Genomic DNA, 25,612 nt, shown 5'->3' on the forward strand with positions numbered 1-25,612 from the left:
AGACAGAATCATAAATAGATATTCTGAATTATATGTAAAACATGAAGCTGTTTCTGTTTCTTACACAACCTCATTATAAGAAAAATGTCATTTAAATTTACATTTAAAATTAAATTCAGATTAAATGAAATTCATTGGTATGAAGAGTCAAATTTTTTCTTTTGTTTTTTAAGACCTTAATTTTTAGAGCAGACTTAAATTCATGACAAAATTAAGAGGAAGATACAGAGATTTACCATATATTCCTTGCCCTACACATGCATAACCTATTGCATTGTCATCATCCTCCACAAGCTTGGTGCATCTGTCATAATTGATAAACCTACATTGACACATTTTATTTCATTATTGCATTTTATTTATTTATTTATTTATTTATTTTTGACAGGCAGAGTGGACAGTGAGAGAGACAGAGAGAAAGGTCTTCCTTTTGCCGTTGGTTCACTCTCCAATGGCTGCCACGGCTGGCGCGCTGCGGCCGGCGCACCACGCTGATCCGAAGCCAGGAGCCAGGTGCTTCTCCTGGTGTCCCATGGGGTGCAGGGCCCAAGCACTTGCGCCATCCTCCACTGCACTCCCTGGCCACAGCAGAGAGCTGACCTGGAAGAGGGGCAACCGGGACAGAATCTGGCGCCCCGACTGGGACTAGAACCCGGTGTGCCGGTGCCGCAAGGCGGAGGATTAGCCTAGTGAGCCGCAGCGCTGGCATTTCATTTTATTTTTAAAAAATATTTATTTGCTATTTTAAAGGCAAAGGTACAGAGAGAAGGAGAGAGAGAGAGAGAGAGAGAGAGAGAGAGAGGTCTTCCATCCGCTGCTTTACTCCCCAAATGGCCCCAATGGCCAAAGCTGGGCTGATCAAAAGCCAGGAACCAGTAGCTTCTTCTGGGTCTCCCATGCAGGCACAGGTGAGCCATCTTCTATTGCTTTCCTAGGCCATATGCAGGGAGCTGGATCAGAAGTGGAGCAGCCGGGACTTGAACTGGCGCTCATATGGGATGCTGGTGCCACAGAAAGAGGCTTAACCTTCCACACCGTAGCACTGGCCCCACATTGACCCATTTTATTAATCAGAGTTCATAGTTCACACTAGGGTCCATTCTTGGTGGTGTACATCCTCTGAGTTTGGGTAAATATATAATGACACATATCTATTGTTATAGTGTCATGCAGAGTAGTTTCATTGGCCTAAAATCCTGTGTTCTACCTCTTATCAAATCCTAATCCCTGGGGGCCAGCACCGTGGCTCACTTGGTTAATCCTCCGCCTGCGGCTCTGGCATCCTATATGGGTGCTGGTTCTAGTCCTGGTTGCTCCTCTTCCAGGCCAGCTCTCTGCTGTGGCCCGGGAGGGCAGTGGGGGCTGGCCCAAGTGCTTGGGCCCCTGCACCCGCATGGGAGACCAGGAGGAAGCACCACAGTGCCGGCTGTGGTGGCCATTTGCAGAATGAACCAATGGAAGGAAGACCTTTCTCTCTGTTTCTCTGTCTATAACTCTACCTGTTAAATAAAAATTTAAAAAAATTTAAAACATTTAAAAAATTAAAAAAAAATTAAAAATTTTAAAAAATTTAAAAAATTTTTAAAAATTAAAAAAAATTCCAATCCCTGGAAACCATTGAGCCTCTTTTATTATCTCCAAAGTTTTTCCTTTTTCAGAGCACCATATTTGGGATCACATTTTTACAATATTTAGCCTTTCCTTTGGCTTCTTTCACTTAGTAATATACACTTAAAATTTCCTTGGTGTCTAATCAAGGACTGAGGGTCCATTTTTTGTGCACTGAATAATATTCTGTAGTCTGAATATAGAGCAGTTTATTTATCTTAACTTACTGAAGGACATCTTGCTTGCTTACTAAAAAAATTGTGCTATCATCTGCCATTTGTGTGTCCTTCCCTTTTGCTAGATCCTAATCTCCTTGAAAGCAATAACTTTATCTATTTATTTGTTATCATTTCTTACTACCTAGGACTATCCTTTTTATGATATTCTATGAGTTTAATGAACATGACTAAACAAATGACATTAATAAAAAAGAATATTAGTCAACAAAAATAATACTGGTGTATGGTTAATTTGGCTGAAGAATTAATAAGGGTGTCTCCAACTAACCTGGTTGATTCAGCCAAGTGTTCCTGTTCTCCTTCCTAGTGAGATGGCACAGAGTCTATGTCCTGAGGGATACATAAAAGCTAATCAGACAAAAGGGAACGTGAGAGAAGAGAGCATCATCAAAATCAGAGGCAAAGGCAGCACAGCGCTTGGTGAGTCCCAAAGACTGAAGTTTTCCTTCTCATGCTGCATCTGTGTTCAAACAGGACAGACATCACAGGGAGAGGAGTTTTCTATTTCCAAATTTAGTTATCTACAAAGTAAATGTATATTTATAAATTAGTTGATTTTTTCATAAATATACTTTTCCTAATTATACTAATCAGAAGAAAGAAAGAGTAGTTATAAGAAAGAAGAGTGAGTACCTCATATATTTTTAAAAATCCAATGAGAGAGACAAAGGGTTGAAAGAACAAGGAGTCCATTTCCTATAGTAATAAAAAACTACAATGTGTTACATGCTGAGGATGTTAAAGCACTTTAAAGATGTACCCTGTGGAATTTTAGAAGTTTTTAACGAAATAGTATAGGGACATGACTACATTACAATACTTTTTCCAACTATTCCAGAAATTGTGGTCCAAGTTGGCATGTCAAAGCTGGTAGGTCATGCACTTTTGACTGTAGCTCAGATTGCTGGGAGACACATCCTCCTTGTTAGTTTCAGGTGACAGCTCACTGTACAGGAGAGATCCACTTGTAGAGAAAGAGAGAAGAGGGAGAGGAAGATTTAGCACTGCATTTTCACAGGGCAAGAAATTCCACCCTAGCTCCAATGTGTGTTGGCCCGTTGCCTGGGATCTTGTTAAACACATGACCATCACTCTTCTGCCTATTTCTGGCTTGGATTTGGAGCTTGGTGGCTAAGCAAACCCCAGTTGCAGCTAAAATTAGACAGCCAAATTCTGACAAGACATATTTGTCTTCAACAAAGAAGAGATATCTATTTAAGACAAATTGAATGTATCCATGGGTCAATGTAAGTCCCATACATCTTAGCAAACTGTATTTTGCAGAAACTGAATTACAGTAGATTAACTAGACTGTGTTATGGCTTCTGGTCATCTAATATTGTCATAGAAGCACAAATCTGTTATCAATGATCACATCTAGTAGTGAGAATGTTCAAGGAGTAAGAAGCAATCAAAAGACTCTTGACACTGGTAGTGAAAAGAAAAGCAAACAGATTTTTAAGTATGAAGACATCAAAGTTTGGAGATTTTTTTGTATCATGGGAAGAATTTTAATTTTTTAAACTTTATTTAAGTTATTTAGTTATTTAAGTTATACAAGTTTTATGTATTTCATACATACAGATTTAGGAACATAATGAAACTTTCTCCCTCCTGTCTATGCTCCAACCCTTCCTCTTCCTTCCTCTCACATTCCTACTCTCCATTTTTACAAAGATCCATTTTCAGTTCACTTAATGATTGTATAGTTATCCCTACACTAAGTAAAAGAGTTCAATGAAAATAATATGAAGAGAAAAAAAGCTGCTGTTCCACAGATGAGACAAGGGCTGTAAACAATCATCATATCTCAAAATGTCTATTTCACTCTAATACATTACATTTCAGGTACTCTATTAGTTATCTCAAATCAGGGAAAATATTTCATATCTGTCTTTCTGGGACTGGCTTATTTCACTAAGCATAATGGTTTCTAGCTGTGTCCATCTTGTTGCAAAAGACAGGATTTCATTCTTTTTTTTTTAACTTTTATTTGGCAAATATAAATTTCCAAAGTACAGCTTATGGATTACAATGGCCTCCCCCCCCCCCATAACTTCCCTCCTACCCACAACCCTCCCAACACCCACTCCCTCTCCCATTCCATTCACATCAAGATTCATTTTCAATTCTCTTTATGTATAGAAGATCAATTCAGTATATATTAAGTAAAGATTTCAACAGTTTGCACCCACACAGAACATAAAGTGTAAAATACTGTTTGAGTACTAGTTATAGCATTAATTCACATTGAACAACACATTAAGGACAGAGATCCTACATGAGGAGTAAGTGCACAGTGACTCCTGTTGTTGACTTAACAAATTGACACTCTTGTTTATGGCATCAGTAATCTCCCTAGGCTCTTTTTTTTTTTTTTTATTTTTGACAGGCAGAGTGGACAGTGAGAGAGAGAGACAGAGAGAAAGGTCTTCCTTTTGCCGTTGGTTCACCCTCCAATGGCCGCCGCGGCCGGAGCGCTGCGGCCGGCGCACCGCGCTGATCCGATGGCAGGAGCCAGGAGCCAGGTGCTTTTCCTGGTCTCCCATGGGGTGCAGGGCCCAAGCACCTGGGCCATCCTCCACTGCACTCCCTGGCCACAGCAGAGGGCTGGCTTGGAAGAGGGACAACCGGGACAGAATCCGGCGCCCCGACTGGGACTAGAACCCGGTGTGCCGGCGCCGCTAGGCGGAGGATTAGCCTAGTGAGCCGCGGCGCCGGCCCTCCCTAGGCTCTTGTCATGAGTTGCCAAGGCTATGGAAGCCTTTTGAGTTCACCAACTTCAATATTATTTAGACAAGGTAATAGTCAAAGTGGATGTTCACTCCTCCCTTCAGAGAAAGGTACCTCCTTCTTTTATGGCCCGTTCTTTCTACTGGGATCTCACTCACAGAGATCTTTCATTTATGTCTCTTTTTTTTTTTTTTTGCCAGAGTGTCTTGGCTTTCCATGCCTAAAATACTCTCATGGGCTCTTCAGCCATATCCGAATGCCTTAAGGGCTGATTCTGAGGCCAGAGTACTGTTTAGGACATCTTCCATTCTATGAGTCTGCTAGTACTCCATAGTGTGTATAAACCATAATTTCTTTGTCTAGTCTTCAGCTGATGGACATCTGGGTTGATTCCATATCTTAGTTATTGTGAATTGAGCTGCAATGAACATGGGGATACAGATAACTCTCTCATATACTCATTTCTTTTTTTTGGTTTGGGTAAATTTCCAGGAGTGAGATGGCTGGATCATATAGTAGGTCTATATTCAGTTTTCTGATGTGTCTCCATATTGTCTTACACAGTGAGTGCACCAGTGTGCATTTCCACCAACAGTGGACCGGGGTACTTTTTCCCCCAAGTCCACAACAGCATTTGCCATTCATTAATTTCTGTATGAGATCCATTCTAACTGGGGTGAGGTGAAATTTCACCGTAGTTCTGATTGGCATTTCTCTGATGGATAGTGATTCTGAGCATTTTTTCTCAAGTGTCTGTTGGCTATTTGAATTTCCTCTCTTGAAAAATGCCTCTTCAAGTCTTTTGCCTATTTCTTAACTAGATTGTTTGCTTCATTGTTGCTGAATTTCTTGAGTTCTCTATAGAGTCTGGATGTTAACTATGCATAGTTTGTAAATATTTTCTTCCATTCTGTCAGTTGTCTCTTCACTTTGCTGAGTGCTTTGATTGCAATGAAGAAGCTTCTGAGCTTGATAAAATCCCATTTATCAATTTTGGCTTTTATTGCCTTTGCTTCTGGGATCTTTTCCAAGAAGTCTTTGCCTATGCTAATGTCTTGCAGAGTTTCCTTAATGCTCTCTAATAATTAGATAGTATTGGGCTGTACTTTAGGTCTTCATTCCATTTTGAGTGGATTTTTGTGTAAGGTGTAAGGTCTCACTTCATACTTCTGCACATGGAGATCCAGTTTCATCAGTACCATTTGTTAAAGAGACTTTTCTTGCTCCAGGGATTGTTTTTAGCTCCTTTGTCAAAGATAAGTTGGTTGTAAATGCATGGATTGACTTCTGGAGTTTCTATTCTGTTCTCATTGGTCTACATGTCTGTTTTTGTGCCAGTACATGGCTGTTTTGATTGCAACTGCCCTGTAATATGTCTTGAAATCAGGCATTGTGATGCCTCTGGCTTTGTTTTTGTCCTATAAGATTGCTTTAGTTATTAGGGGTCTCTTGTGTTTCCACATGAATTTTGGCATCATTTTTTTGATAATTTTTTTGATAATGTCAATTCTCCCAGTCCATGAGCATGGAAGATTTTTTCCATTTTTAATGTCTTCTTCTATTTCTTTCTTTAGTGTTTTCTAATTTTCATTGTAGAGTTCTTTGATTTCCTTGGTTAAACTTATGTATTTATTTTGGAGCCATTGTGAATGGGACTAATCTTAAAAGTTCTTTCTCAGCCATGACATTGTCTGTGTATACAAAGGCTATTGATTTTTCTGTGCTGATTTTATAGCCTGCTACTTTACCAAACTCTTTTATGAGATCCAATAATCTCTCAATGGAGTCCTTTGGGATCCTATATATAGAATCATCTCATCTGAAAATAGGTATAGTTTGATTCTTCCTTCCCCATTTATATCCCTTTGATTTCTTTTTCTTGCCTAATTGCTCTGGCTATAACTTCCAGGACTATATTAAATAACAATGATGAGAGTGGGCATCCTTGTCTGGATCCAGGTCTGAAGCGGAATGCTTCCAGCTTTTCCCATTCAATAGGATAATGGTCTTGGGTTTGTCAAAATTGTCTTGATTGTGTTGAGGAATGTTCTTTCTATACCCAATTTGCTTAAGATTTTCATCATAAAAGAATGTTGCATTTTTTAAAGGTTTATTTTATTTATTTGAAAGACAGAGTTACAGAGAGTGGTAGAGACAGAGAGAGACGACTTCCATCCAGTGGTTCACTCCCCAGATGGCCACAATGGCCGGAGCTATGCCCATCTGAAGCCAGGAGCCAGGAACTTCTTCCAGGTCTTCCTTGTGGGTGCAGGGACCCAAGGACTTGGGTCATCTTCTACTGCTATCCCAGGCTATATCAGAGAGCTGGATCAGAAGAAGAGCTGCTGGGACTAGAACCGGCACCCATATGGGATGCAGGCACTTCAGGCCAGAGCTTTAACTTGCTGTGCCACAGTGCCAGCCCCCCAAATATTGTATTTTATCAAATGTTCTGTCTGCATCTATTGAGATAACCATATTGTTTTTTTTCTTCAGTTTGTAAATATGCTGTTCACATTTATTGATTTGCGAATGTTGAACCATCTCTGCATACCTGGGATAAATTTCACTCCATCCAGGTGAATGATCTTTCTGCTGCGTTGTTGGATTTGATTAGCTACTATTTTGTTGAGACTTTTTGCATCTATGTTCATCAGGGATACTGGTCTATAGTTCTCTTACTCTGTTGTATCTTTTTCTAGAATAGGAATTAAGGTGATACATGCTTCATAGGAGAAGTTTGGGAGGATTCCCTTCATGGGAGGAATTTATTTGGGCTCTGAGAGGCAAGACACCCTGTTTCATTTGACAAGTTTCTGTTACAAGAAGTATTTACATCAAAATTAAAGCAAAGGACAGTAATAAATTCTTACATTTATGTAATATTTTAAACTTATTTTTTTAAACATATTATAAATATTTTTGACTTTTATATTATTATGGGGGCATATTATTATATGGGAATCAGATATTAATCAGGGATTTTTTTCTCTCATCAAGGAGTGTAGGATCTATTGGTAGAGGCAAGAAAAATGCAGCAAGATTAAACAATAGAAGGAATATAATATAAGAGATATTTATAAGGTAGTGAATGATTAACTGAGTTACTGTCACATGAATTCTGTAGAGGAATTGAGAGGAAAATGATCACTTCTGTTTTGAGTGATTATGGAGGGAAGATTTTTAAGAATGTATACACAGAGATTGATACAGAGAGTGAGAAGAAGAAAACAATATAACTAAGTGTGTGAGAAAGGTTTTTGATGGAAGCTAATATAGACAAGTAGTACTACACAGCTGTATCCTTCCTTGAGGGATGAAGCCATTGTAAGTCCAGAGAAAGTCTGAAGACAGAGTTCATTTAGTACTTGTATAGGCGCACTAGACTGGGCAAATGGACCCATGATGTCACTCCTTTCATTGTGCAGTAAAACTAGAGCCAAATCATAAATACAAACTAAGAAAGTCAAGCGAATAACACCCTCTCTGTCTTTCCCTCCAAATATAATCTTGTCACAGTGAAGGAATCCACATTCTCTGGTTATGTTAGGTTGATTCTTCCCTTTCAATTGTTGTTGTGGTCTTTCCTGTTTATCTTGATGCCTCTAGAGTTCAGGTACTCTTTTTATGAGATATAAAAGCAAGATTTATTAGAGTCAAAGGCCTCCAGCCAGAGAGGCCTGGAGGGGGGCTTCCAAGAGAAGAAAAAACCTGAGTTCAGGTACTCTTTTTCAGGAGGTTTCTAGAGCATACATCTTCTCAAATGTGCCTAAAAGTTCTATTCCACTGGAACTTTCAGGCTGAAGATACTTTCCACCTACAATAAATTATTTTAATACTTCACCATGTAGGGGATTTAATTCTTACTTAGTAGTGACAAGCAAGGGCAGAAGGTATTTAAATATGTCAGACTTAAAATACACCATGTTTTAAACATTGCTATGTATTTTTAGTTTCACATATAAGGAAAGATACAGATAGGAGACTGAAAAAGATTTTGCTAGGCATTTTTCTTTAATCAAGATTTAACAGTTTGATTATATATACCCAGACTGAAAAAAAGATACTTTGTTCATGAAACCTTTTCCCAAGGTGGCAATGACTTTGTTGCCAAAACCAATGAACATACTTCAATCTTGATTTTTTATTTGCTTTCTTGGTGGTTCAACTGATGACATGCCCTTATTTTTGAAATATTCTTTTCCACTGGCTGCTATAACTCAACTATTCTGATTTTTCCTCTAGCTTTGTCCCTTTACCCCCAGTTTCCTTTGAAGGCTTCTCTTCTACTATTTGTGCCTTCAATATTGCCATCACGTAGAGATATGTCCTCGGCATTTTCTTTTACAATTCTGTTTGCTTTCCTCAGACAGTGCTATGTATTCTATTATTTAAATTAACTTCTACCTGTCCATGACTTCTGATTGTTTATCTGTGGTTATCTGGAAACCTCTGGATGTCTCACGAACATCTCATTATAGTCACCCTCCCTGATCTACTCTTTCCTCAGGTTTGTTAGCTCTCTTGATTACATTCACAATCAGTCAATCACTTCTGTCTGTCAGGATGCAGACTTGTCCTGTTGGCTGTTTGTCATTTTAGTATAACAGCATCACAGTTATACTGCGGGAGGGATCAATACTAGCAAGAGAGAGGTGGGTTTGTGCCATTGGTGCTGTATTCCTAGAATATTAGAATCCACTACTGCTCTTCCAGGATGCAGGCAGATGTTGGAACTGCTAGCCCGGGAACCTTGCCACTTCATCTGCAAGAATCAGATATAGGACATTGTCATACTGAGGGGGAAGGATGATAAGGAAAGGGGTTCCAATCCTTTATCTGCTGACAGATTGATTGAATTAGAGGGAAAAAAAAATGTGTTGCATGTTGATTTGGAATCCGATGAGTTGATGAATTCTGAATAAGACTAGTTTCTTTTTGGAAATGGACCAAGCCTGCTTGGTATTCTAAACAGCACAGTACAGGTAAGAGCAGGGTCACCTCACAAATCTCCCTGTCACTGTTGATTCTTCCTTTTCCCTCATTTCAGGCATCCAATTGACTATGAAATCTATAAATTGTTTCCCTGAAAGTTTTTATTGTTACAAATATAGTTTTGTGAAACTTTATTTTTTATCTTTGTCAAATCAGTGGTTAAAAATGATATACTACTATAGTCTTAGCGATCTATGATTACTTTAAAATTTATTGTATATGAGTGAAATTGCCATCCTGTCATTTGACCATTGTTTATTGCCCTTGCCTATGTTCCCACAGAACAAGGGTCTTTTAACTTTTTACTTGTTAAACTCTTTATTTACTGGAGTATTAACCTTTGACTACAATGTAAATTAAAAATATCTTTAAAACTAACAAAGAAAGAAAGAACAAAAGCATGAAAGAAAAAAGAAAGGGGGGAGGAGGGTAGAAGTGAAGGGAATATGATCATATTCTAGAATTTTGTGAAATCCATTGAATCTGTTCTTCCTGTATTAATGTGACATTAAGATGAACCAAATAAAGTAAAAAAATGATTTTTGAATCAATCCAATTCTACAAAACACAATGGCAATTTCTTAGCCCAAGCCACCATAGCATCTTTTTTTTTAATTTTTTTTTTATTTAATGAGCATAAATTTCCAAAGTACAGCTTAAGGACCACAATAGCCTCCTCCCCCCCATATCTTCCCTCCCACCCACAACACTCCCCTCTCCCACTCCCTCTCCCCTTTCCCTTTACATCATGATTAATTTTCAATTATCTTTATATACAGAAGATCAATTTAGCGTATGTTAAGTAAAGATTTCCACATTTTGCTCCCACACAGAAACACAAAGTGTAAAATACTATTTGAGTACTAGTTATAGCATTAATTAAACACCTAAGAGTAATTGTGTATTAATTACAGAGTTCAACCAATAGTTTTAAGTAGAATATAAAATGCATCTTTTGTATTGTTGCCACCATAGCATCTTAAGAGCTTCACTGTTTAGCTTTGATTCCCTTCACCACCCTATCCCAGTGTGACAGCTGCCACCTCTGATAGGGTCATTCCTCTGCTTTACATTCTTCTGTGGCTTCCCACGTCCCTCTGGATCAAGTACATTCTGAACAACTTCCAGGTTATTGAAAGTGCTCTGATCTGATAGGCCTCAAACATGAAGGAAATATAAAGAAAAAAAAGGAGGGAAAAATACATTGCATCTCCTTAGAAATTCTCAATGTTTTGCTTTATTAGCCTAGAAAACAATTCTCTTTTTACTTCGCTAACTCCAACTTATCTGTCAGGTACATTCCTACAACTGCCTGCTGGAGTCTTTCCCGAAGCCTCCCACTCCTACCCAACATTAGGCTACATTTCCCTCTTTCTATAGTAATTTGTACACACACCCCCTGCACACACAAGCATCCATACTTGTTTGCCAATTAAATTTTAAATTTTTTTATTTTTTTAACTTTTATTTAATAAATATAAATTTCCAAAGTACAACTTTTGGATTATATTTTTCCTCCTATAATCTCCCTGCCACCCACAACCATCCCATCTCCCACTCCCTCTCCCATCTCATTCACATCAAGATTCATTTTCAATTATCTTTACATACAGAAGATCAATTTTATTCTGCCCCACAACTTCCTGGTTCTGTGAAGTCAGTGACAATGCTATCATGTTCTCTACATTACTGATGGTCCTTGACATATGATGGCAAAATTCCTACTAAACTTACCATAAGTTGAAAATACTGTGAGTCAACAATATATATAACCCACACAACCTACGAAGTATCATAGCCTAGCAGCGAGTACGCTGCAGAGAATGTCGTTTTCTCTCAGGATCACATGGCTGAGAGCTACAGCTTTCTGCTGCTGCTCAGCATCATAGGAGAATATTAGATTGCTATCCCAGGAAAAGATTAAAAATGAAATTCAAAGTACAGTTTTTTTCTGAATGCATCTCTTTTATACTATTTCAAAGGAAAAAAATCATAAGTTGATAGGTTCTGTGAATAGAGATGTGAACTTGACAATATTTTTCAGGGAGCTATTATCTGTGCTTTCAAGTTGCTTCAATTCCACTGGAGGTAGACAACAAACTAATGAATACAAATGAAGCAATTCTATGAAATAACTGCCAAGAATAAAACACAATAGAGCACAATAATGGGGAATGGGAGTTGTAGGGCTATTACCTGAGACGGTGGTGATGGTGTTGGGGTTGAGACCTGAAAGACAAGAATGGATGGGGGACAATCAGGCAGAAAGAAGAAAAACTCCTTCTCAAAGAAGTTGGTGCCATTTTGTTTAAATTTCCATTTTACAGACAAGGAAACAGAGACTTAAATAGTGTTAAATAATTTGTTTAAGATAATTCAGATAACAAGTGTCAAAGCCAGGCAATAGTAATGAGAGTTTCTGACTTTATCACAGTTGTGCAGTTGCCATCGGTGTTTGCCATCTCCCACTCCCTGGAGGATGGGGTCCTTGGCTGGTCTGAGGATGGCCTTTGGCTGTTTTTGGTACCACCTAAGTGTCCTGTGCCCCCCAAATCACCTTTCATTTTCTGCAAATTGCTTCTCATTTCCTATTATATCTTCCCCTGACTCAGAACCACCATTCCTTTGCTAAACTGGCGAACAGCCTAGGAATCTCATAGAAAAAGAATCTTACTAACTGAATTCTCACAAAGTTGCAAGTGACAGCTCTTTCCTAGAAAAGATGTGCTCATTTAAAAAAGGCAATCTCATTTAAGATAAGCCACATTTCAGAGTTTTACAAAAGTGCTTTTTGTATCAACAGTCTATTTAAGCCTCATTCTCTACAGTATATTTTAAAAAAAGTTTAATATGTTTATATTTATTAGAGAGATTCCATCTGTATTCCACTTCCCAAATACAACATTCAGGGCTGGGGCTAGACCAAAGGCAGGGAGCCTGGAACTTCATCCAGGTCTTTCACATTGGTGGCAGGGGCCCAAGCACTTGAGCCATCACCTGTTGTCTCTCAGGACTCAAACCAGACATTTCTATATGGGATACATGGTTCTCCAGTGGCAGCCTAACCCACTGCACCACAACATCCGTCCCTCTGCAGTATATTTTTAATATTCATTTACTAGTTAAGGAAATTGAAGCTCAAAGAAGCTCATGTTGGTCACCCAAATAAGCCTCTTGTTTGGTGGAATTTCAAGCAAGCAGAATGAAGAGATATCATCCCCAGGGTGTGCTGGTAGATTTCAGACATTTGGACTGTTTTACCGGTGTGTCAGCAGCTTTGGGATCCACCCTCCTGCCCCTTTCCTTCCAGCCGGGCCCATTTCTGCACCAAGTGCCCCATGTTCTCTGTCGACTTGCCTTTGCTGTAGGTGCTGTTTCTACCACAGAATGCTCTTACCTACCTTCACCCATTTCTCCAGACTGGGTTCTCCCTCAAAGTCCTGCCCAAGCACGGTACCCCTTAGGAGCTGTCCCAAACACAGCTGATAGAGTTCATCAGATCAGTTTGTTCCTATGACAAACAAGATAGAAAATTACTTCAGATATCACCTCTCCTCTCAATTAATTTTGCCACTCCTCCCACCTTCTCTTCCTATTGGATTCTTCATTTTGACTCCATTCCATACTGAGCAACACTTGGTTCCATGGCGTTTAGTTATTTTCATGTTTCATTTGTTTCAGTCTCAGTCTCTCAGTTCACATAATTTTTGGGGGGATGGGTTTGAAATATCCACATGTATATAATGAGGTATCTTAGGGATTGGAACCAAGTCTAAACACCAGATTAACTTATGTTTCACATATACATTATACACACAGCCTGAATAGTTTTATACAAGTGTAGCTATGTTTTGATTGCAACCTGTCACATAGGTCAAGTGTGGAATTGTCCACTTGTGACAGCATGTTGGTGCTCATTTATGATTTTGGAGCACTTTGAATTTTGGATTTCTGGATTACAGATGAGCAAAGTATAATATTTTGTCTCATATTAGCAGCCATCAAGCTTTTTTATTTTGGGAACTCTTTACACTCTAAATGTTATTGGGAACCCCAAAGAGATAGTTACATCTATCAATAATTATCATATTTGACATAAAATTGAGAAATTTAAAATACTCATTTGTTAACTTAGTAAAAATAACAATTCATTGTATGCTAACATAAATCACAAACTTTTATAAAATATATTTTCTGAAACAGAATCACTTTAATGAGAGGAGTGGCATTGCTCTTTATTTTTTTCAATTTTGTTTAACATATGGCTTATTGAAAGACAACTAGATTCCCATACACACTTTAGCATTCTATCTGTTGCAGAATCACACATCCAGTGCTCTCTAGAAAACTCCACTGGTTTCTCACAGAAGAGTAAGAGTGAGAAAGACAAACAGCATCTTACTAATATTATGAAAATACTTTTGACTTCCTGAAGTCCGCTGAAATGGATTTGGAGTGCCCCAGTGTTCCCAGAAGCACATTTTGTAAATCATTTCCTTATTTTTTATATAATGCTAAAACATGTGCCCAATATATACTAACTCATAAAAATTAAAATGCGCAGCTCAATAGGCTAATCCTCCGCCTTGCGGTGCTGGCACACTGGGTTCTAGTCCCAGTCGGGGCTCTGGATTCTGTCCCAGTTGCCCCTCTTCCAGGCCAGCTCTCTCCTGTGGCCCGGGAGGGCAGTGGAGGATGGCCCAAGTGCTTGGGCCCTGCACCCGCAAGGGAGACCAAGAGAAGCACCTGGCTCCTGGCTTAGGATCAGCGTGGTGCGCCAGCTGCAGCGTGCCAGCCGCGGTGGCCATTGGAGGGTGAACCAATGGCAAAGGAAGACCTTTCTCTCTGTCTCTCTCTCTGTCCACTCTGCCTGTCAAAAAAAAAAATAAATAAAATGTAGTTTAACTTTTTCTGCATCTCATTTTTTTGTTTATTTAGTTTATTCTTATACAAAAAAAGATAAGGAGCCCTTCTGTTTCCAGCCAATTCTGAATTAGAATGGCTTACTTTGAGAAACAATCAGTATACTGTTGTGCAGAGGTGAGAATGCAGAGCACATACATGACACTGTTCTCTGTTAGGTATGAAGTACACACTTGAGCAGAGAAAACAGATTTCAGGAATTTTAAGAGCCTGAGGGAGTACAGAGAGGCATGGATTTGTAATCAGTGCTTGGTGTATTTGTACAAAAGCTGCTCTGCCAATGTGATTTTAATGCTCAAAGGCATGGAGTGGGAGTTTGTAAGATTTCCTGGGTCATGAATGACTCACTTGCAAGTCTGGAATGAAACCTGTAGACATGAATTTTCTCTTTATCATATATAACTGTGAAGTGGTGTGCTTTTTTTATGAAGGACTTTCAGACGTTGTCTGATGTGGATGTAGGATCTAATGTAAGGCACAGTGATGCTCAGTAGTTGAGTATTTCAACACCCCTTTGCCAATATCCTTTTCAGAAGAGCTTACAAACTAGATTTGGCAATGAGAGAGAATCACACAATGCTAATAAAGATTTTTATTTAAGACTTATTTATTTATTTGAAAGGCAGAGTTAGACAGTGGCAGAAGCTTAGAGAGAGAGAGAGAAAGAGAGAGAAAGAGAGAGAGGTCCTCCATTCCATGGTTCTCTCCCCAGGTGGCTGCAACAGCCAGAGATGCACTGATCCGAAGCCAGGAACCAGGAGCTTCTTCCAGGTCTCCTACATGGGTGCAGGGGCCCAAGGACTTGGGCCATCCTCTACTGATTTCCCAGGCCATAGCAGAGAGCTGGATCAGAAGTGGAGCAGCCAGAACTCGAACCAGTGCTCATATACGATGCTGGCACTGCAGGCGGCGGCTTTACCTGCTACTCCATAGCTTGGGCCCCAACTCATACAGTTTTTTTTTCAACTTTTATTTAATAAATATAAATTTTCAAAGTACAACTTTCGGATTATAGCGGCTTTTTCCTCCCATAACCTTCCTCCTACCTGCAACCATCTCATCTCCCACTCCCTCTCCCATCCCATTCTTCATCAAGATTCATTTTCAATTATCTTTCTATACAGAAGATCAACTTAGTAAGTAAAGATTTCAACAGTTTGCACCCAAACAGATACACAAAGTATAAAGTACTGTTTGAGTAATAGTTTTACCATTAATTCGCATAGTACAGCTTTGATTCTGACTGTGAGACCTGTGGCTGGAGGGTCTTTTGGCTGGGTCCGGTGTTGTGGCTTAATGGGTAAAGCCACCACCTGAATCTCCAGCATTCCATATGGTCGCCATTTTGAGTTCCAGCTGCTCCACTTCTGATCTAGCTCCCTGTTCATGCACCTGGGAAAACAGAGGAAGACAGCCCAAGTGTTTAGTCCCCTGCACTCATGCAGGAGACCAGGAAGAAGCTCTTGTCTCTTACCTTCAGATCAGTGCAGCTCTGGCCATTGTGGCCATTAGGGCAGTGAACCAGTGGATGGAAGTCCTCTCTCTCTCTCTGCCTCAGCCTCTGCCTTTCTGTAACTCTGCCTTTCAAATAAATAAATAAATCTTAAAAAACGAGTCTTTCAGCATGAACTTGTAACCAGCTATGGCCTTAATACTTGAAAAAGCCCTGACTGTTAATGAACAACTTAATACATTATCCCTCTTAGTAGTTTTTTTTGTCTGTTCTACTTAATATGACTGGTTTAATTCTGTAATTAATACACAGTTATTCTTAAGTGTTGAAAATTAACTGAAATGTGATCCCTGTTAAACATAAGAGTGGGAATAAGAGAGGGAAGAGATGTATAATTTGGGACATGCTCAAGCTGACTTGCCCCAAATGGTAGAGTTAGAAACATACCAGGGGATTCCAATTCAATCCCATCAAGGTGGCATGTACCAATGCCATCTCACGAGTCCAAGTGATCAATTTCAGTTCACAATTGATCATAATGAAAGGACTAAGAGTCAAAGGGAGCACATAAACATGTCTAGTACCTGCTAACACTAACCGATAGAATAAATAAAGGGGAGAGTGATCCAACATGGGAAGTGAGATACTCAGCAGACTCATAGAATGGCAGATGTCCTAAATAGCACTCTGGCCTCAGAATCAGCCCTAAAGGCATTCGGATCTGGCTGAAAAGCCCATGAGAGTATTTCAGGCATGGAAAGCCAAGACACTCTGGCAAAAGATCTCTGTGAGTGAGATCCCAGTGGAAAGAACAGGTCTTCAAAGAAGGAGGTACCTTTCTCTGAAGGGAGGAGAGAACCTCCACTTTGACTATGAGCTTGTCTAAACAAGATAAGAATCGGAGAACTCAGAGGGCTTCCATAGCCTTGGAAACTCATGACTGGAGCATAGGGAGATTACTGATGCCATAGACAGGAGTGTCAATTGGTAAAGTCAACAACAGGAGTCACTGTGCACTTACTCCTCATGTAGGATCTCTGTCCTTAATGTGCTGTGCATTGAGATTTAATGCTATAACGAGTACTCAAACAATATATTTCACTTTGTGTTTCTATGGGGGTGCAAACTGTTGAAATCTTTACTTAATGCATACTAAACTGATCCTCTGTAAAAAAAAAAAAAAAAAAAAAAAAAAAGAAGAAATTATCAACTCCCAACTTGACTCTCACTGGGATTAAACATGACAATAGGTCTGATCTGATTTCATCATCATTTTAAAAAAATCATCTATTATTTTTCACTTTATGTTTCTGTGTGGGAGCAAACTGTTGAAATCCTTACTTAATGTATACTAAGCTGATCTTCTGTATATAAAGAGAATCGAAAATGAATCTTGATGTGAATGGAAGGGGAGAGGGAGTGGGAAAGGGGAGGGTTGTGGGTGGGAGGGATGGTATGGGGGGGAAGCCATTGTAATCCATAAATCGTACTTTGGAAATTTATATTCATTAAATAAAAGTTAAAAAAAAAAGAAAAAGTAAATTACTCTGTTTCTTTTCTGGAGCCAGCTGTTAACACCAGAGGTGTTCGGACAAAAGGGAAATGAGATTGAAGGTTGGCCAAAAAAAAAAGAGAAAAGGTTTTGTGAACATTTTATAACTTATGTAATCTTTTTCTGATCTAAAGTTCAGTTGGAAAACAAAGGATATTTAATTGAGTACAAGACATCACTGAAAAATGCAAAATTGATCTGGTCATGCAGGCTTCTACTGTGTTGGCCTCTTCTTCCTTCTTCACTGCATTAACTCAATTATGTGTTGGATATAACCTTGGGATATTAAGATACACTTAGCTGATTTTTTTTTGCAGAATTTCTTAAAATAATTTAAGTAATCCATAAGAGGATGAAGACAAATATTAGTCTTGGCATTGTACAGAACAGAAATTCCACTGTTGTTCTCTCAAGAAACTATAGGGAAGACCCCTTTCTGGTTTGAAAGGGGTCTCAAAGAATGTCTGAAATGCTTTGAGTCATTAACAAATTGGAAGAAACAGAAAATGTCTGTAGAAAATGAAACAACCTTCTGCCAGTCCCCCAAGCCAAACAATGAAGGACAGCTGCTGACACTGAGATTGGATTAACAAAGGAGCAAGTGCATGAAACACAGTGGTATTTGCCCAGACTCAGAGTTTCTTTCAGCCTCTCAGGCTGGTGGTGGTGACAGAGCCATCTGTCCTCCCATTTTGCCCTCTGTAGTCAGCCATTAATTTTCCACAAGGACTCTCAGTGACAGCTACCTCATACTGACCATACTTGGACACAGAGTGTATGACATGCTTTAAGAGAGCAGCTTCTAGGATTCAAGGCTTATGATACCGGGTCTGTGAAGAAAAAGTGGTAGAGTGATTTCAAGACAAACCAAAGGATAGTTGAAAAATAAAGAGACTGACTCCTTTGTGGAAACTGCTATTTATCGTTGTGAAAGTTTTGTTTTGAAGTCCTGTTCTTTAAGAGTATATAACTCAATGATCCACATATACTGGGGCTGGCAAACAATGAAGCAGTTTTGCAAACAAATGGAGGGGAAGAGACATTAATATGAGATTCTTTAAAGCCAGGGGAAGCATAGAAGCACAAATTATTCAGCATATTATTTTGAGATGATTTTTCTTATTTATCACAAGGTCTACAAGATCTTCTTTTCTACTTCCCAATGCACATTTTCCCTGTTCTTTCTCTTTCCACCCTAACCCCTCCTCCCAGCAGCTGTTCTACCCTCACTAGAAATAATATGCATAAAAAGGGTATTCTACAAATATGCAACAAAATTGTCATGCTATTTTCCTCCTGCTTGCACTGGTGCTAGAGAGCACTCAAGCTTGGTTTTTTAGAGCTCTAGGTTTCATGAGGTAAGATTTCAAGGATACATTTAAAATAATCTCCTCAAAATGTTATCCTGATAGAGAAGCATGAGGTCATTGTGAATATTCCTGGAAAACCAGCATTCCATTTAAAAACCTGCTTGGAATGGTTTTTGGTTGTTCTGGAATTTTGTCATTTCCAATGTTGCTCATAATAAGTGAATTAGTTTCTTCGAAGGGAAAAAGATTTTGGGGGGGGGGTGCTACAAAATGTGGAAACTTGGATAGAAATTCTTTTAATTTTCTCTATGTGTTGTGGAAAGAAAAAGTTTACAGGCCGCAAATCATTTGCAAATGTCTTCTAAAGACTCAGGATAAAAATAAGACTCAATCTAAAACTGATGAATAATTTATCAATCAATACTTTTAATTCTAGCTAGGAATAAAACAGTTTTCAGGAAAAATGATTGTTTCTGACAATTTTTGAATATAACATCAACAAACTTCAAGATAACTTAGAGAAGATTGGTAGATAGTTAAGGAGTTATGGAAACAAAAGCAAACAGAACATTAGATTAGGAGGAAACACAATGCAATGAAAATAAAGGAAAATTTCCCAAATATAAAGAGCTCCTATGAACACATAAGAAAGACAAAGCACTAAAATCTATTTTTATAAATACATTTTACAAAGACTATTGTAAGACAATTAAGAAAAGAATACTAAAAAACATGTGAGAATACATTTAAGCTCACTAATAATTGGGGAAATTACAATAAAAGACAATTTTGTTCATTTTTGTGATATTATCAAACACATAAAATTAAACACATATCCACAGTTGCAGAAGATCTAGAAAACAACAAACTGCATTTTGAATAAATTTGACCTAATTATACAAAGTTACACCAGCTATAAAAGAAAGTCTTTGAGACAATTTCAGAAAATGTCCCTGTGGGATTGGATATTAGATGGCAGTGAATTTTGTGAGGTGTCATATAGACTTTGAGTAGTTAAAGAGAAATTCACATCATTTAGAGATGCAAACTGAAGTGGTAATAGGTGAAATGGTAGATGGTCTAGGATTTTCTTGAAAATGCTTCAGAATAAAACAAAATGTGGGTGTGTGATGATAAAATGGTGATAATCATTGGACATGAGTGATGGGTATATATGGGTTCATTACACTACTCACTATACTTTTGGTAGATAATGGGCAAAATTTTCTTTCATTGTGGTCTTTAGGTAAGAGGAAAAATAATAGGGAATGTCTCCCTCCCATCATAGCTATCTACCAATATCTCATCTATTCTCCTCCTCTTCTCCCTTGTCTAATCCATTGCTGTAACTGCATTAAAAATGAAAACGTAACATTTGAACTGTTACCTGTTACCCTGGAGAAGGAAATAGTGCAAGGGAAGGCAAAGAAATTGTTTATATTTACTTCATATTTATCCTGTGTTTACCATTTTTGGCCTTTGTTTTCTCATACTCTGTCTCCTATATCTCCCTCCTCCTTATGTTGGATCAATAATTTTCTTTGCTTCTTTTTAGCTGAAGTTGTATGTACCTTATTAGCTCTGATTTTATGTCTTATTTTTATTCTTCAGGTTATCACCCTGTATATTTTAAGACAAATTTAAAAACTGATATTTAACATTAATTCATACCTATCAACAATTTGTAGATATATTTTAAATATATATTATTTATTTATTTATTTAAGAGGTAGAGTTACAGACAGGGAAAGGGAGAGGGAGAGACAGAGTGAAATATCTTTCATCTACTGATTCACTCCCCAAAAGACCACAACGGCTGGAGCTGGACTGATCTAAACCAGGAGCCAGGACCTTCTTCTGGGTCTTCCAGGTGGGTGTAGGGGCCCGAGCACTTGGGCCATTTTCCACTGCTTTCCCAGGCCATAGCAGAGAGTTGAACTGGATGAGGAGCAGCCTGGACATGAACTGGCGCCCATAAGGGATGCTGGTGCTGCAGGTAGAGGCTAAGCTACAGTGTTGCCCCCAACAAACAAAATACATTAACACACTTTGATGTATTCATCTAAATCCCCATTTCTGTCTTGTTTTGTAGTCATTTGGGATTTTTAGATGCAGCTCATTAATAATTTTATCAAGCATTTTTTCAGCAACCATTATTTAGGCTTAATTCTGGGATTGATTTTTGTCACAATAGTTTCTTGAATATGACAATATTTTTTCTGTTTGTTCCTTCCACAAAAAAAAAGTTTTATTAAGGATAAATATTCTCAATTCTTCAAAAAATCTGAAAAAAGATTTGCTTTTGGTACTTAATGCTAGTTTTGCTGGGTGTAGGCAGAGGAAGAGAGAATTCACTCTCTGTCTTCTTGAGATGGCAAACCCTCAGACAGTGAAGCTCCTGATTCATACACCTTTAGACTCTAACTGGATTATACCACTGGCTTTGTTAGTTCTCATTGTTTCAGATGGCATTTAGTGGAACTCCTGTTCTCTGTAATGCTGCTTGAGCCAGTCCCCCTAATGAACTTCCATATATATATATATATATATATATATATATATATATACATAGCATATTCTACTTTCTCTGGAGAGTCCTTACCGGTATACTTATTTTTGACAATAAAAACAATAAGAATATGTTTAAAGGCATTGCACATATTTTTGAAACTGCAATGTCAAAGTTTTATTGCAAGAACTGACTTCTCACTGCCTGAATCTGGTTAACAGCCCTTTAAGTTTGTACTCCCGAAGAATGACTAGTTAGTCAAATTCCTGCAACAAATTGGTTCATGAAGCCAGGAGCCCAGAATTCCATCTGAGTCTCCCAGGTGGGTAATAGGGGCTGAATCAGCATCTGCTATCTCCTGGGGTGTACATTAGGAGGAAGCTATATTGGAAGTAGAGGAGGAATTAAAATCCACACACTTCAGATATGAGATGCAGGTATCTCAAGTAATATGTTAACTCCTGTTATCAACGGTTCTGGCTAATTTGAAGAGACTCTGAAATATCACCGTTGATAGGTTAAAATGATAGCTACTAGAATTGAGATGTTCAAGATTATTTTATAGCTAAAGGATTTAAGACTCAGACAGCAATATCCCTCTTGGCAAAAGCATACACAAAAGCATACACAGTTAGAAATGTTGTCTGAGAAGTAACTTGGATTCTAAGTGAATGATTTTGTTATTCTATGCATTTGATTGATTGTTCCTTTATTTGTTACCCACAATCCACTTGGTATTTAATATTAACCAACATAGTTCTATATTTAAATGATGACAGTCCAATGCCAAAATCAATCATTATTTGTTTTGTAATCAAGTTTTAAAAATCTACTAGCATTTTAAGTATTGTTTCAGCATGTCCTAAATGATACTTTAAAACATATACAAACAACTTGTACTTTCAAGAAATTTTCCTTTTGGATAATATTGTTAAGTAAAGTACAATTACACAGATTTTTACTATGGACATTTCATAATCTTTCTTAAGCTGAAATCTACTATTAATATTCCAGTGTGAAATCGATTCCAAGTTCCCTGACATTATTTCAACAAGAAATACTTTTTTCTCTCCTAAGGAACATCTCGTGCTTAAAATGCTATGGAGTTTACTTTGCATAGCTGATTTACTTGAGAATTACTTTATTGTTTTTGGTTTTGTGGAACATGCTGGTTTCTCCTTCTTGGATACTCCAGTGAAAGACAGTGAGAAATATCAAGAATTTCCTTTTCTTTTTCTTTTTTTTTTCTTGTATTTTTTTTTTTTTTGACAGGCAGAGTGGACAGTGAGAGAGAGAGAGAGACAGAGAGAAAGGTCTTCCTTTTGCCGTTGGTTCACCCTCCAGTGGCCGCCGCGGCCGGCGCGCTGCGGCCGGCGCACCAAGAATTTCCTCCTTAGTTTCTAAATTTCTAAATAAACTACTCTCTACCTTATTAGATAAACGGCAATATACTGATATATAGGAATTGTAGTGTGGATATTGTTGGCAAGGTAATGTGTCTCTCATTAGTAGCAATACGTGAGTTTTTCTCTGTTGACCACATGGGGGAGCTATAAAAGGCAAAGATTTTCTTTTTTTTCTTTAATGGATTATTTTATCCATTTATATATCTATCTGTCAACATGGGTACTTTAATGCCAGTTGTTACCTTTTTTCAAGCTCATTTTCAAAAAGCCTATTAATAATATTATCCAAAGGAGAAGAAAAGTGTCAAAAAAGCATCACTTTTAATTGCCAAAAAATTCTGGTGTGTGTGTGTGTGTGTGTATGTGTGTGTGTGTGTGTGTGTGGTTTGTGCGAATCTTATCAGTGACCAGAGGCTGAAGAGGTATAAGCTTCCAAAAGAAAGCTTTTTGTACATTTTAAAAGGCTTAAAGTGCTATGGAATTTATTTTGCATAAATTGAGAATAACTTCCTTGTTCTCAGTTTTGTGGAATATGCTGTTTTCTCTTGAGGATATGATAGGAGAAGTAGAGATAATGATACTTTAAAATATTTTACTGTGTAATATTTTACATATTTGAAATAATGGATGTAACATATCTGTAAGTAATAAGTAATTAATCTGTAGCTAATTAGAAGTCATAAAATGAACTTTTTTGATACTAGGCACTAATATAGGCACCACAACATTCCCAGTACTCTTGAAGGTACAAGTATGACTTTCCCAAGGTCTTCTCCCTGTATCCTTCCCCTCACCTAGAGGTGTATGCTGTCTTGGATTTTTTTTTCATTATTTTTGGTCTTAAAAACAGCAGTTTTTCATATATGTATGCCTCCATAAAAAGTATCTTAAAAGATGATTTGTTGTTAATGAACTTTGTAAAATTGCTTTGAATGAACTCATTTGAGGCCTTATCACTCCCACAACACTATGTTTTTAAAAATTCATTCAAGTTGCACATAAACACGTAGGTCATTTATTTTCATTTTTCTTTTTTTCATTTTTATTTTTTATTTATTTATTTTTTAACTTTTACTTAATGAATATAGATTCCCAAAGTACAGCTTATGGATTACAATGGCTTCCCCCCCATAACGTCCCTCCCACCCGCAACCCTCCCCTTTCCCACTCCCTCTCCCCTTCCATTCACATCATGATTCATTTTCGATTCCCTTTATATACAGAAGATCAATTTGGCATACATTAAGTAAAGATTTCAACAGTTTGCTTCCACACAGAAACATAAAGTGACAAATACTGTTTGAGTACTAGTTATAGCATTAAATCTCAATGTACAGCACACTAAGGACAAAGATCCTACATGAGGAGTAAGTGCACAGTGACTCCTGTTGTTGACTTAACAAATTGACACTCTTGTTTATGGCATCAGTAATCACCCTAGGCTCTTGTCATGAGCTGCCAAGGCTATGGAAGCCCCCTGAGTTCATTGACTCTGATCATATTTAGACAAGCCATGGTCAAAGTGGAAGTTCTCTCCTCCCTTCAGGGAAAGGTACCTCCTTCTTTGATGACCCATTCTTTCCACTGGGATCTCACTCGCAGAGATCTTTCATTTAGGGTTTTTTTTTTTTTTTGTTTTTGTTTTTTTTTTTTTTCCCACAGAGTGTCTTGGCTTTCCATGCCTGAAATACTCTCATGGGCATTTCAGCCGGATCCACATGCCTTAAGGGCTGAATCTGAGGCCAGCCACTCTTATATTTAACAGTGATCACTTTTCAGTTAAGTTTCAGTACTTAAGAATAATTGTGTATTGATTACAGTATTCAACCAAAGTATTAAGTAGAACAAACAAAAAACATACTAAGAGGGATAACATATTAAGTTGCTCATCAACAGTCAGGGTGAGGGCTGATCAAGTCACCGTTTCTCCTAGTGTTCATTTCTCTTTAACAGGTTTCCTTTTTTGTGCTCAGTTAGTTGTCACCTATCAGGGAGAACAAGTGGTATTTGTTCCTTTGGGATTGGCTTATTTCACTCAGCATAATGTATACTATACAGCAGTCAAAAACAATGAAACCCGGTCATTTGCAACAAGATGGAGGAATTTGGAAAACATCATGCTGAGTGAATTAAGCCAGTCCCAAAGGGACAAATATCATATGTTCTCCCTGATCAGCAACGACTAACTGAGCACCAAAGGGGAAACCTGTTGAAGTGAAATGGACACTATTAGAAATGTGACTGTTAGGAATTTGGAAAATATTTTTATTTTTCTAACATTTCATTTTAAAAATAATCATTTTTCTTCATTATACTTGAATTTTCTTTTGTTCTTAAAAGTATTGTGTAAATTTTCATGTAATATCTTATAAAGCAAAGTAAAATGAGTTTTTGTGGTGAATCCCCTGGAATGAAGATTATGAAGGCACTTGTCTTAAAAAGTTAATTCCAATTTTATTTCAGAGTTTGTACTGGGAGTGAAGAAGAGCTCCTGTTACTCATACCTTTGCCAGCACCTGATTTTGTTGTTTTGTCCTATCTTTAAATTTTACCAGTTGAATCTTTTTAAAATGTAACAATACTGAGATCTTATGATTCTTTGCATTCTATTAATTTGAAAATATCTTACATGCTTATCAGGCATTTTTTTGAAATGTCTGTTTATGACTTTTACCAGTTTTTTGGATTAGTTTTTTTTTTTTTAACCAGATATGAGTCTTCCTTGGTCCCATATATGTCCTATCTTTTTTTTTTTTAACTTTTATTTAATGAATATAAATTTCCAAAGTACAGCTTATGGATTACAATGGCTTCCCCCACCCCATAACTTCCCTCCCACCCGCAACCCTCCCCTTTCCCTCTCACAATGTACAGCACATTAAGG

Source organism: Oryctolagus cuniculus, chromosome 5 (assembly GCF_964237555.1).
Source record: "Oryctolagus cuniculus chromosome 5, mOryCun1.1, whole genome shotgun sequence".
NCBI classification, from domain to species: domain Eukaryota; kingdom Metazoa; phylum Chordata; class Mammalia; order Lagomorpha; family Leporidae; genus Oryctolagus; species Oryctolagus cuniculus.